The sequence below is a fragment of the Physeter macrocephalus genome, chromosome 10 (genome assembly GCF_002837175.3).
Source record: "Physeter macrocephalus isolate SW-GA chromosome 10, ASM283717v5, whole genome shotgun sequence".
Taxonomy (NCBI): Eukaryota; Metazoa; Chordata; class Mammalia; order Artiodactyla; family Physeteridae; genus Physeter; species Physeter macrocephalus.
In genome coordinates, this window is record NC_041223.1 from 46807503 (window position 1) to 46823064 (window position 15562).

General features: G+C 35.8%; 1 long non-coding RNA gene across 2 annotated transcripts in view; it reads right to left on the reverse strand.

Moving 5' to 3' along the window:
- LOC114486966 (uncharacterized) overlaps positions 1–15562 on the reverse strand; it is a 144940-nt gene that overhangs the window by 39222 nt on the left and 90156 nt on the right. The window lies entirely within an intron of this gene.

The window sequence follows — 15562 nt, forward strand, 5'->3', positions numbered from 1 at the left end:
CAGGCTCAGCGGCCATGGCTCACGGGCCCAGCCGCTCCGCGGCATGTGGGATCCTCCCGGACCGGGGCACGAACCCGTGTCCCCTGCATCGGCAGGCAGATTCTCAACCACTGCGCCACCAGGGCATGAGGTCAGTGAAGCCCCATATTTATACTTTTAAATTCTTTTAATTTTAAAATTGAGAGCAAGCATTTTATTTAATTTTATTTTCTTCCAAATCAAGGTCTGAAAGTCACTATGCTAAGCCATCTGAATCCTACCTCCCTATGAACAGGCACATCTGCAGAAGATCAGAGTTCTCACTGACCTTGGGCACACAGCAGTTTCAAAGGAATAATCTCATTTAGGAAAAAAAGAAAACCATATGTGAATCAACATTAACCGCTCTTAGCCCACATCAGGGATGATGGTTCCCTTGGCACCAGTCTGAATTTTGAGTTAAGGAATTTGGCCTGAGCTTCCTCCTGCTTCTCCAGGACAGACAGATAAAGAGGTGCAACATTAACTCCATATCTCTGATTTTTCTAAATATGTCCTTTGTAAGTTTGTTTTCGATAGAAATACAGAAAAGATGTTTTCATACATGTTTTTTACTTCTGAAATCAGTTCCCTGTGCATTAGAGAGAATTGAGTGTAGCAAGTATGAGTAACAACTACTAACACAAGTATTGACTGCCTACTCTTTGCCAAGGACTAGACTAGGAGTTTTACATATTTTATTTCTAATATCCACAACAATATCTCTAAAGTAACTGTTATCATCCCCATCGTACAGATGAGAAAAGTAAGGCGCAAAGAGCTGAATGATTTGCCCATGGCAAATTAATTACAGGGACAACAAAATACTTACAATATGGTAATGATCCATAAGCCTTGAATCACATTTTTCTACCTTGTGTGCTGCATTTAAAAAGTAAACAGCTAGCTTTTATTTAGTGTTTACTTCATGTTAGACATTTTTCTAAGTACTTAAACGCATTAATTCTTATAGAAAGTATTGTTGTTCTTCCCACTGTATAACTGATGAAACTGAGGCACAAAGAGGTCAAGTAACTTGCCTAAAGCCTCAAAGTTGATCAATGGAGGACCTATAATTTAACCCAGGCAACTAGCTTCAGGTTATGTACCTTTAACCATGATGCTATAAGAATATTAATAGGTTCCAAATAGCCATTTTTAAATTTAGTTCTTAAAATTCACAACCACATATACTCCAACCTTGTGCATCAGGATTTATCATAACAAGATAGAATGTCAATGTGAATAATTCTAGTTGAAAAAAAAGGAAGACTAATCCTCTACCTGCCAAAATTTGGGCAGCAGAGACTGACCAGACATCAGAGACACTGTGCTAGTGTCTCTAAATTTTTTTTTTTTCCAGCAGTCAAGAAATTTCCGAGTAACATGCATTTCATCCTAAATAAAGGTGTTTTTTGCAAATCCATTAGCATATCTAAATGATACAACAAACAGCAAATGGGAAGAGGTATAGATAAACAACACTGCAGTATTGGGAGAGGCAACACTACATATAATGTCCATCAGGTTGTCTTTTCTGAGTTTTAGCATCACAATTGTGATACATAAAGATAAGTATAATGAATCTTATAGGAAATAAATGTATAGTACTTCATAAAAAGGAAAACTCTGAGAGCAAAAAGAAGGGATAACCTTTATAAGATCCAGTAGTTTCTGGTAGATTTGTCAAATTTGAAATAGAGGAAAAGAGATAATTATCACTCTGTCTTGTGGGAACTAGTGATGATGTAACAGCTTGAGTTCAGAGACTTGCTTTACAAAAGCCATAAAACTTGTTAGCAAACAATAATTCCGTTAAAAGAAAGAAAAAAATCTGTATTTGCAGAGGAAAGAAAATTGCAACACTTTTACTTAATAAAATAGCAAATATCAATACTGAATTACTCAGACATACATACTGACTAGACTTAAATGTGGAGATATTCATAAAAATGGAGTCTCTCTGAGCTTTGATGTTGTTGCCTCTCTCTACCCCACCTCCTTTACTCTCCTGGGAGTTCAGCCCAGGACAATTATAGGGTTGCTATCACAGCAGCTGTCCCTGTTTCACGGTGCTGATTTTCTGCATGCAAAAATGTGTACTCCAGAGAGATACAATGGTGAGAGTTAACATTAAATCTGATTCTAGTCTTCTAGGAAGACTAAGGTTTATTGTGTTATATAGAAAAAAATACTGAGTAGAAGTGTTCTTAGAATTTTGACTATTGTTCTAGTTTTATTTAACCATTAATACTCTGAAATGAATTATTTATATAGAATTAATAAAGTGTACATACAAATAACTTAAGGAATTTTTTAACCCCTAGCTTCTGATCCCTGCATACAACTTAATGAACAAACCAAAAAAGAAAAGAAATGGACAAAGACTTTGCATTTAAAATGAGTGTATTTTTTCTCTTAAATAGATGACATTGTTTTTAAAAGTTTCATATTCTCCCTTAAGCTATTAAGATGACTTCTTTAAAAGTTTCCTTTTTAGTCTCTTTCTTAGAATTGTCTGATCCATCTAAGAGACAGTTTCTACATTTCTAAACTTGACTGCTCACTACGCTCAAGAGAGGATTTCGATACAATATTTTCGAAACAAAATGCATGGTGTTTGGGAATTAAGTACTCATTGTGACTGCATTCAAAGCTTGGTATCACAGGCTACATTATTTTTTCTTTTGAACTATAAATTCTGCAACTTAGGTGGCATGGCACTATTGAAAACAGCTTGCCATATGCCTTTGATTTCACTGAGAGACATGCCATCTGCCACCACATTCAATGATGATTCCAAAAAAATATGAAGAAGGAGAAGAAGAAACAGAAGAGAAGGAGGGAGGAGATAGAAGAGGAGGAGGGGAAGGAGGAGGAGAATAGCAGAAGATCGTGATCAGATGCAGGAATATTGCCCATCATGTTCAGTCTAGGGTCTAGCATGGTACTAGTTCAGATTATCTCTAGTCATGAAGCCAAAGCCAAACAATATCAACTAAATCTTCCCTTTTTCTGTAGGGGATGAACTGAGTACAATGCAGTTCACTCCGTATGATTATTGATATAGGTTTAGAAAGAAGTCTTTGATATGAAAGTAAAAGCCAAAAATCCTAGGGCAATTTATATTTTAAAGGAGTTTTGGCCCAGGGAATGGGATTAAAACAGGGAGAACTTGCTTGTACACAGTTAATTTATTTGTAAAAAATGCAATCCTTCATGGAGGGTGTGGAGAAAGAAGAAAATGGCAAAAAATCAGGGACTTGGGGAGATTATTTATAGTGAGGAAAATATCTAAATCTATTTTGGTACTATGTTTTATTAAGTGTGAAATAATCCCAGTATATATATTTAACTCTACATAATAGAATTACTATAATAAATCCCTTAAGATGACTCCCAAAGAACAGAAGTAATTTTTCTAAGAAGCTTAAAAATAGAAGTCTCTCTCAAATGCATCCAGACAGTGCCCTCACAGTCAATATTTTGCCAAAGAAATAAAATAGAATAGAATATGTATATATGTGTATAACTGAATCACTTTGCTGTACAGCAGAAATTAACACATTGTAAATCAACTATACTTCAATAAAAAAAAAAGAGTAGAATAAATTGTAAATTTCACAGGAAAAATTTTACAAATAGCCATGTGTTTAGTTGGTTTTGTTTACTTGAAAGAGGAAAAGATTCAAACCTTATGGACCAAAGTTTGTCTAAGAGAATACTACATGAAGAACACAGCTGGATTTTAACCAAATTTTTCCTTGTAAAAGGAAAAAAGTTAACAAGAGTAAAATGCGTTTTGAGAATAAAATGTAACCCTCTTTCAGAAATCTATAGCCAATATTACAAGTTGTCTTGTACCTAGCTTGTGAGATTTATTTAAAATGTTTTGTCCCAGATATCCGGAAGAAAAAAATGGTTTCCAAATAACTGAATTTCCAGTACACTTCTAAAAATTAAAATTTAATGAAATGATATGCAGCTCCCCAAAAGTGACTAATTATAAGAAATAATTATATTTGGGCTACTGTAAAAATTTCATGTCACTATTTATTGAAAAGTATTTAATGGGCACGTACAAAAGCATTATGGGAAGTATAAAAAAGCGAATTAATAATATATGGCATTTTTATATTGCTCTATAATTTGTTTACAACATGTTTTACCTACTTTATCTGAAAAACGTATTCTTCTATTTTATGGATAAGAAAACTAAGGCTTAGCAAAGTTAATCACATAGTTGAGGTCAAATTGTAAGAAAAGTTAGAAGTGAATTCAGGTCTTATGATGTCATGTCAGAGCTCCTTGTACTCTGGCACCTTCCCTCTCTGCCAGAGACACCGGTCCTTCAACTTTCAGAGTTTGATATTAATCCCACATAGTTACCCTCATATTTTCCATCTACTGTGAATAAAAGTGCTTTGGAAGCAGTAACATTTTAAGCTGTTCTCAGCAACAGACACCTCTATAAATTAAGGATTTAAGAACTTACTGGGGAAAGTGAAGAGAGGTGACTTTATGTCACAATTTGACACAAGCTAGTCATGTGACAAGTTATACATTCATGAAATAAATACTGTTGCAAACAAGATATCCTTGCTAACAATATCATATATTGATATATTAGAGTGATAATTTGATCAACACAATTAGAGAATCAGACATTATATAACAGGGTTCTCCATAGAATAAACTTCTCACAATTTACTTATCCAGGTCAAATTTGTACATATAATTTATTAAAACCTGTTAGCATAGCACAGTGGTGTTAGAGAATTTTGAGTACTAATTAATTATTCTGCCAATTATCAAATAACTTATTTGTAGAGAAGGTCTAATCTCAGAAACTCTTTTGTTGCTGTGGAAATAGAATTTGAGATGTAGGGACACTTCAAACATAGGGTGTCTCCCAGGGAAATCTTCAAAGGCAATATGAGTGGGTTAATGCAAGAAAAGTTTAAAGTGTGCTGAATTTCTTGGAGAAAAAAGTGTAAGTCCTTGAATAATATTTCTCTGAATCATATCACATCTACCATTTTAGAAATATAGAGAGCTGTTTATAGAAAAAAGAAAAAGAAGCAGTAGGAACTGAGAAAAGGCAAGGAAAGTAAAGCAGGTAATAAAACAAAAGTCTTCGAGGTGCAGCCCTTGCGGGTTAAAACTGAGTCAAAATCTCCCAGGTCCATGAGATAGTGGTCTGTCTGGTAGAGAGGAAGGAATTGGCACATCGATGGAGGGATTGATGGAGTCAGGTCAAAGACCCTGAGCCATTCCTTGTCTGTACTCTGAAAGAGTCAGCAGAAAACTGCAGTTTCATTCACAGGGGAGTGTTCGCTTCACTTAGCCAAGCTGTGTTAATAAAACTTTGTTATGTTTTCTGTATGTTAATAAAACATTGCCCAGAGCTGTTCCTACAAAAAAGCACCTATCAAATAAAAAGTGGGATGAGATGATCTCCAAGGTCTCTTCCAGCTTTAACATGAGAATTCGATAAGTGAAAAAAGCCTAATTGTATTTTTAATAAATAAAAAGTTGGAAATGTTTGTTAAAAATCCATGTTTCAGGGACCCTTTTATCCAGAGGTCAAGAGATGGGCAGCTAAATTTATACAACCAGTTTTCTGCTAAATTTGGGGTATAATTTTTGTCGCTAGATAGTGGATGAAATTCTCTCAATTGATAACTTTTTTTTCCCATTTGCCAGTTGCTCTTTTTTTCACTTGCCTCTTTTAGGAATTTGCTTGGCTCTTTTCCTCCATTTAATGACTATATTTAAGAAAGGATTTGGCTAGGTGCCTAGAGACTCTTGGGTGTTGGATGCCATATAAACAAAAATTAATTACTAATTTCAGTGCCAATATCAGATCACTGGCAATGAGAGGTTAGTTGACAAAAAAAAAAAGCAGACAGTATCGAAAATTTCAACAAATAATAGTATGCTTTTCACATAAATCAAGAATATGCAAAAATTGATAGGAAGAATCCTATATATTTGTTTACATTTATACAGTGTTTTATGGGTTTTTCTTAATGTTCTCATATATGTTATTTAATTTGATCGCCAAAACAACCTCACATACTGGTTACTACTATTACTAACGTCATTTTATGAAATTAAGGAACCTCAGAGCTGTTGTGCTATCACATGCATTTTTTTCATTCACTCAACAGATAATGTACTGAAAATCTACTAAGTGTCAGATGTCACAGTAGGAGCTGTAAGGGTGACCAACCATCCCAGTTTGCCCAGAGCTCAGGAGTTCCCTGGGATGCAGACTTTCAGTGCTAAAATAGGAGAGCCCTGGGCAAACTGGGATGCTTGGTCAACGCTAACATAATTCTGGTCATTTTTAACAGCACATCATGGTTCAAGTCACAAAAGAAGCTGTATACCAGAAGGAGAGCTCTGTCTCTCTCCTACCTCACTCAGGGCTTTTCCTTCTGGACCCCACTCCCAGTTCTGTACTAAAAATTCTCTCAATGTTGCCAGTGATCACCTAAGCATCAAAAATAGCCCTCCTGTTCCCAACTTCTCTGAGATTTTTGACATTTCAACTACCTGGTATTCCCTTTGACTTCATTTTCTCTCTTTCCTTTCTCTCTCCTCTAGTAAGCCCTACATTTTCCCATCTAAACTTCCATCATCAAGCACTGACCCCCAAATTTTATATCCATAGCTGCAATATAACGGCTTTGACATGAGGATGTCTGACAGAAAAAAAGAGCCCCTCTCCTCCTGGCCATCGCACCAAGTATTCAAAGGAATCAAATCTCAGAACAAAAAGGTTCTGTTTTTTCCCACAGCCAATTCCTCCTCTTGACTCTGCTGTCTCTGTTGTTACGCAGCACCCTTGCTATCCAGGCTCCATTTCAGTCATAATTGGTTTTCTTCAACCACATCTAATGTATTACCATTTTTTATTTTAGCAAGAAGTTCTTTAGAAAGTTCTTCTTGTTTGTCTTTGCTTTTCCTGCTGTCACCGCTACGGCTAAGTTCCTCTTTATCTCTCTCTTTTGCATTGCTGTTCTAGTCTTTTCCATGAACCAGCTACAGCCTCCCCTTTCATTTCCATCTTCACACCAGTTTAGTCTGCAGTGTTCCCAGGTTAAAGTGCATTCTGGTCTTCATTCCTAATGTTCTTTTATATGAACCACATTTTCCAGCCAAAATAAACTACTTGCCCTGCAGTCCTTCACTCCCTATGCCTTTGCTTACGTTATTCCCTACATGTGGAATATTTTTGCCTGTCAAAATCTTACTCATCTTTCAAGCCAATCTTAAATTTCCAAGTTTAACTGAATTTTTTTGCAGTTCCAAAAGGATGTAAGCACTCCCTCCTTTGAACTCATTTTACTTGGTACCTCTGGATGACTCATCTCACCTGCTTTATATTATAATTCTTTGCATCCTCTTCTCAATCCTCCAACTGGATCATACACTGCTTGAGACTAAGACTGTGTCTGACTCATTCTGGGATCCCTGCTTCACCCAGCAGGCATTCATTAAGTTTCTCTTAAAGATTGAACTGCTCTAACTCCCCTCCCCATTCTGGCTTTAAAATGCACTTTGTCATTAAGTCATTTTGGATATTTAACAATCAGTGTGCAACTTAAATAAATATATAGTGAATGCGTGAACATTATAATTAAGAAACAAAAACTCAAACACCCAAGGATTGTCCAACATCAACACAAAGTTTCTGAGTACAGAAGCGTTCACACTAGGAGACTAACTTCCAGTTGTGTGTTTGTACACACACATGTTGTCCGCCCAGCCAGCTCCTTATCAGCTCCCCTGCAGAAAAGGCCACAGAGAAGGAGAGTTATTCCAGGAAGGGCAATCACTTCCATTTGGAAAAGAGACTTTAATTGAGTAATTTTTCACATGGTTGAAATTGAATTGTTACAGCACTGCAGGAAGGATGCCTGTTTGGGGCCTAAATTGTTTTACCCCATTTAGAGGAGGCCACAATGTAAGCATGAGATTCACAGAGTTAGGAAATTATAAATATGTATTTGGATTTTAGGACAATTCCAAAAGACACCCATCAGTGTGACCCTTGAAGGGTTTCACTTAATTAACCTGGAATCAATTAAAACATTAGAACTTAAAAGTTTCATCACAATATTTGTTTAGTTTTTACGGAGACAATTTCAAAAATAGCAAAGTTGAAGAGAAGTAGTCATTTTTCGTGACGTTTTCAAAATATTCTCCTAAAGACTTTGGGTCTGCATATGGAGGGAAAACGAGAGATTGATGTGAAGAAAATCATGTTATATCTTATGTTATCCACTGTCCCCTCCCCTTTAAATTCTCTCACCATCATCATGTTTCTCAAGCTGTGCACAAACATTTGAGGGCCTGCTACTTCGGGCACTGCTGGTAACACCCAAGGATGGAGACCTAGTCTTTGCATCTTAATACAGCTGACACTTTTACCCTTATTCTGAACTGAGTTATATCAAGGAAAGGGGGAGATGAATGAATGACCATGCATCTCACTTCTAATATCCGCTGCTTCAGATGTGGAGTTTGATTTAGTGTCTCTATCAGAGAGTTTAAGGAAACAAAGTCTTTTATCTTCTTTAAATAAATTCATGCACTGACACACGATTTACCTTCTCTGGCAGTTTTATTATTCAGAACAATGGGCTTCTTTAGTTGTGCAATATTTTGGCTTTTCCCTTTCCTCTCACATTTATAAACAAAATAAATTCAGTCTGGTAAGTTAAACAAGGATAAAACAGAAGAGATACATGCCATCGAGACTACAAAAGTGCCATTTTTGTCATTGTCATATGTTGTATAAAGGGTATAGAATGGAAAGCAAAATAACCCTCAACTTTGTAGTGGACATTAACTAGTATTTTACAGAGAAATTGAATATGAGCTGCTGACACCTTCTCTACCTTAATTATTCATCAATTTAATAAGTATTGATTAAGGACTTGCTCTGTGCCAGGGATAGTAACTGGTACTGTTTATACAGATGAACAGAGAGACAGGTGCCTGTGTCCTTCAAGGTTACTAGTCTAAACAGAACCACCTGTATTAACATTCCTTCTTCCTTTCTTTATCAGATCTTATTAAATTTTATTAGATCTATATTAGATCCTCTATCTGGTTCTTATCCCATAAAGAGTTTCTTTTTTTTTTTTTTTAACTCTTTCCTTTCACTCCTTTGTCTTCTGTTTCTCCTTCAATCAGCATGCAATATTCAGTTTTCTGTTTTTTAAATTCTCCCTCAGATTCTGGTCACTGGTCTTGCTCTGTGACCCTCTTCCTCACAGATTTCATGGCCATGTTGCTGGCTCTGGGCATTTTTACTTCCTCACCTACCATTCTACAATTGCCAAGCTTGCTCTCCCCAGGGTCACTAAATATAACAAATATCTTTTAGGACTCATCGTACTGATTTCTTGGTAGCATTTTAAACATTAAGCAAACTTTCCTACATTAAAGAGTCCCTCCTTTGGGCTTCCAACACAATACAACCTCTAGTTTTCCTCTTACATTTCTGGCCACAGATGCTCATTGTCGTTGATGAACTGCTCTTCCTCTGGCCTTCTGAGACATGCTGGTATGGGTAGGCCCTCATCTCTTTACAGCGTTCACCCCCTTGGGTGATCTTGATAGTGAGACGGTTTCAGTTATTTTAACCAGTGGAGTTCAAATCTTAGTGTACATAAGAATCAACTGGAAAATCTGATTTAATAGATGCAGGCTGGGGCCAGATTTAGCATTTTAACGAGCACCCCAGACAATTCGGAGAAAAGCAGTGACCACCTGCAGATCATCTTTCAGCACTGAACTAAACTATAATTTCTATGAAGGCATGAATTGAATCTGTTTTACTCATCATGGAATTTTCAAAGCCAGCAGGGCAGCTAACAAACAGAAGTGTTCAGTTAATATTTGCAGGACAAATGAATGTATATGTGGGTGACTCCACCACATCTGTAGCTCCAGCCCAGATTTCATTTTGCATTCCCCACCAACCCCTAGTGAATGGCCTCATAATCCACTGAAAACAAATCAGAATCCCTGATTCTTCCATCTACCTCAACCTTTCCATCCAGTTAATTAGTAAGCATATCTATCTCAACCTTCTAATATCTTGTAGAACCCGCCACTCCCTTCTATCACTGATGTCAATGTACTAGTCCAGGCCACCATCATTTCTCAACTAACTAGGCATATTGCCTCATTCTTACTCCAAGTTTCCTTAAACAAATATTGCATCATTAGGGTCCAAACACATTAATATGATGTGCATGGTCCTTTATGAGATGGCCTCTGCCTGCCTCTACAAATATTGTTCACCTCTATTCACCCCACTTTATGTTCTACTCATAATGAATTGCCGGAAGTATTTTTCTTGTTTTTCATTCTAATAGTATTTCCTTTAACAAAAACTTTAAAACATATATTTATTTAAATGCCAGCTCCAGGTGGGAGATTTTACTTTAAGTGTCACCTACATAAGCTACTAAGTTGTTCACATTCTTACTCCTTCATTATACAGTTCCCAGCTCTCACTTCTTAGCCTTTGTTAAATGAGTCTAGTGTCTTTGATATGATTATTGTTATTATTGTTTTTACATTAAATTACTATTGCATTATTAATTTTATATGATATAGCCTATCTTTTAAGAATAATTTTTAAAATTTGCATTGCTTCATAAATTTTTTTAACTTTTCTCTAACTTGTTTTAGTGAAAATCTTTCTTTAGTGCTTTTGTGCTTTACCTCTCATTCTTTTGGAGTATATAACTAAATAACTTTTCAAGAATGTGGACAGGTAACATATTTTCTCAGATCGAATAAAACCCAAAATTATCTTTCTGTTTCCTAAATGACAGATTGATTAGATAAAACATTTATAGATTGAAGAATTTTTTAGCCCCTCAGAATTGTTTCTGGACATTAATTTTTGCCTCAAATGACCTGAGGCCAAACTGGATTTTCTCTCCTTGAAGATAAATTACATTTACCTGCTTAGATACTTGTAAGGTATTTTAATCCATGCAATTCAATATTTTTTATTCATTGAACAAGTAGAGATATATTTTCACTGAATTTTTCCTGGATTACAGTGAGTTTTTTCAATCTTCTGTTGAATGCTGGTTTACCAAATGAGCCTGTTAACAAGAAAAAGCTGAGTTACCTTGATAAGAGAGCATGCTACCTCCGTAGTACTCATAGCATCTCTGAGGAGAGAGGGCAAAGTTGGGATATTGATAAGATTTTGAAATCTCATTTAAAGTAGATCTTTTGATGGGGAGGAGAAGAGAAGGAGAGTAAGGATCATGATATGATAGTATAGGATTGGTAAACACAGCAAAAAGAAGATTTTGAGAAGAGAGGTTCAAAGTATCTTGGGGAAAAAAATATGATCAAAATACTATCACTATACCTAAATAATTAACAGCATTTCTCTCTTTTTGAGGTATAACTGACATATAACATTATATATTAGTTTCAGGTGTACAACATAATGACTTGATATTTGTATATATTGTAAAATGATCACCACAATAAGTCTAGTTAACATCCATCACTATATATAGTTACGAATTTTCTTATGATGAGAAATTTTAAAATACACTCTCTTAGCAACTTTCAAATATACAATACAGTATTATTAACTATAGTCCCCATGCTGTAAACTACATCCCCATGCTTATTTATTTTATAGCTAAAGTTTGTACCTTTGACCCCCTTCACCCATTTTACCCATCTCCCACCCCCTGCCTCTGGCAACCCCCAATCTGTTCTCTGTATCTATGAGCTTGGTTTTTATTTTATTTTATTTTTTAGATTTCACATATAAGAGAGATCATATGGTATTTGTTTTTCTCTGCCTGACTTATTTCACTTAGCATAAAGCCCTCAAGTTTCATCCATGGCACAAATGGCAAAATTTCATTTTTTCCTATGGCTGAATAATATTCCATTGTATATATACTGCATTTTCTTTATCCATTCATCTATCAATGGACACTTAGGTTGTTTCCATATCTTGGTTATTGTAAAAAATGTTGCAGTGAACACTGGGGTGCAGATATCTTTTCGAGTTTAGTGTTTTTGTTTTCTTTGGATAAGTACCCAGAAATGGAATTGCTGGATCATATGGGAGTTCTATTTTAATATTTTGGGGATCCTCCACATTGTTTTCCATAGTGGGTGAACCCATATACTCTCCCACCAACAGTGCACAAGGGTTCCCTTTTCCCTACACCCTCACCAACGTTTGTTATTTCTTTTCTTTTTGTTAATAGCCATTCTAACAGATGTGAGATAATATCTCACTGTGTTTTGAGTTGCATTTCCCTGATGATTAGTGATGTTGAGCATCTTTTCATGTACTTGCTGGCCATCTGTATGTCTTGTTTGGAAAAATGTCTTTTCAGATCCTCTGTCCATTTTTTAATCAGACTATTTGATTTTTTGCTATTGAGTTGTATGAGTTCTTTATCTATTTTGGATATGATCTGCCTACCAGATATATGATTTGTAAATATTTTCTCCCATTCAGTAAGTTGCCTTGTCATTTTTTGATAGTTTCCTTTGTTGTGCAGAAGCTTTTTAGTTTGATGTAGTCCCACTTGTTTATTTTTGCTTTTGTTGCCTTTGCTTTTGTTGTCAAATCCAAAAAATTATTGCCAAAACCAATGTCAAGGAGCTTACCACCTATGTTTTCCTCTAGAAGTTTTGTAGTTTCAGGTCTTACATTCAAATCTTCAATCCATTTTGAGATAATTTTTGTATACGGTATAAGATAGTGGTCCAGTTTCAATAAGTATTTTTTATTGTCATTAAATATGAGTTTTCAAGATCCCCAAAATTATCTAATAAATTTTGAGGGTTAAAAAATTGCCTTAGGATGTTAACTTTCCTTCACCATTTTCTGTTGAAGAGTTAATGGGTCTTTCAAGATGTTTCTGGAGAGATCAATAAAGTTATTTGCAACATTGTGTTTGGAAATCATTTTCCTTAGTCTCCTCTGAACTTTGATGGTTCCTGTCTGCCCTTGCTTTTTATGTCTTTGAAAGTCTTGAGCAGGATCAGCCAGGTACCCTTTAGAGTGACCCCCAACCTGGGTTTGTATCCACTGGAAAAACAGAACAAGGATGAATGGATGGATGGATGGGTGGATAGATAGATTGCAGAACATTGGCTTAGTGACTGTGGAGGCTAGCTAGACAAGTCCAAAATCTATTGTTCAGGCCATCAGGAAGGGTAGGCTGGAAACTGTCACTGCAAGAGCTGACACTGCATGCCAGAATTTCTTCTTCCTCAGGGAAACCTCACTTCTTCTCTTAAAAACTTTCACCTGATTGCATCAGATTGGATACACTAGATTTTGGAGAATAATCTCCTTTGCTGAAAGTCAACTGATTGCAGAAGCTGATCACATTTACAAAATGCTTCACAGCAATACCTAGATAACAGTTTGATTGAACAACTCTGTACTTTAGCTTAGCCAAGTTGACAAGTAAAACTGACCATCACAATGGAGTTATGGATTATATTAAAAAAAGAAACAAAGGTGCATCATATCATATTAAGGGGTATACAATATCCACATGACATTACTGTGATGTTGATCTTCATTCACTTGGTTAAAGTAGCATTTGCCAGGTTTCTCCACAGTAAATCTATGATTATTTCCATTTCCTACTCTATTTTTTGGAAATCAGTCACAAAGTCTAGAGCATTTTAGTGAGTAGAGGAAATTAATCTTCACATCCTATAGTGGGGAATATCTACATACACTATTTGGAATTCTTCTGTAAGAAACATTGTCTCTTTTGCCCCATTTATTCCTTTATTCGATCATTTGTTTTGTTTTTTTTTTTTTTTTTTTGGTATGCGGGCCTCCCTCTGCTGTGGCCTCTCCCGTTGCGGAGCACAGGCTCCGGCCGCGCAGGAGATGTGAGATAATATCTCACTGTGTTTTGAGTTGCATTTCCCTGATGATTAGTGATGTTGAGCATCTTTTCATGTACTTGCTGGCCATCTGTATGTCTTGTTTGGAAAAATGTCTTTTCAGATCCTCTGTCCATTTTTTAATCAGACTATTTGATTTTTTGCTATTGAGTTGTATGAGTTCTTTATCTATTTTGGATATGATCTGCCTACCAGATATATGATTTGTAAATATTTTCTCCCATTCAGTAAGTTGCCTTGTCATTTTTTGATAGTTTCCTTTGTTGTGCAGAAGCTTTTTAGTTTGATGTAGTCCCACTTGTTTATTTTTGCTTTTGTTGCCTTTGCTTTTGTTGTCAAATCCAAAAAATTATTGCCAAAACCAATGTCAAGGAGCTTACCACCTATGTTTTCCTCTAGAAGTTTTGTAGTTTCAGGTCTTACATTCAAATCTTCAATCCATTTTGAGATAATTTTTGTATACGGTATAAGATAGTGGTCCAGTTTCAATAAGTATTTTTTATTGTCATTAAATATGAGTTTTCAAGATCCCCAAAATTATCTAATAAATTTTGAGGGTTAAAAAATTGCCTTAGGATGTTAACTTTCCTTCACCATTTTCTGTTGAAGAGTTAATGGGTCTTTCAAGATGTTTCTGGAGAGATCAATAAAGTTATTTGCAACATTGTGTTTGGAAATCATTTTCCTTAGTCTCCTCTGAACTTTGATGGTTCCTGTCTGCCCTTGCTTTTTATGTCTTTGAAAGTCTTGAGCAGGATCAGCCAGGTACCCTTTAGAGTGACCCCCAACCTGGGTTTGTATCCACTGGAAAAACAGAACAAGGATGAATGGATGGATGGATGGGTGGATAGATAGATTGCAGAACATTGGCTTAGTGACTGTGGAGGCTAGCTAGACAAGTCCAAAATCTATTGTTCAGGCCATCAGGAAGGGTAGGCTGGAAACTGTCACTGCAAGAGCTGACACTGCATGCCAGAATTTCTTCTTCCTCAGGGAAACCTCACTTCTTCTCTTAAAAACTTTCACCTGATTGCATCAGATTGGATACACTAGATTTTGGAGAATAATCTCCTTTGCTGAAAGTCAACTGATTGCAGAAGCTGATCACATTTACAAAATGCTTCACAGCAATACCTAGATAACAGTTTGATTGAACAACTCTGTACTTTAGCTTAGCCAAGTTGACAAGTAAAACTGACCATCACAATGGAGTTATGGATTATATTAAAAAAAGAAACAAAGGTGCATCATATCATATTAAGGGGTATACAATATCCACATGACATTACTGTGATGTTGATCTTCATTCACTTGGTTAAAGTAGCATTTGCCAGGTTTCTCCACAGTAAATCTATGATTATTTCCATTTCCTACTCTATTTTTTGGAAATCAGTCACAAAGTCTAGAGCATTTTAGTGAGTAGAGGAAATTAATCTTCACATCCTATAGTGGGGAATATCTACATACACTATTTGGAATTCTTCTGTAAGAAACATTGTCTCTTTTGCCCCATTTATTCCTTTATTCGATCATTTGTTTTGTTTTTTTTTTTTTTTTTTTGGTATGCGGGCCTCCCTCTGCTGTGGCC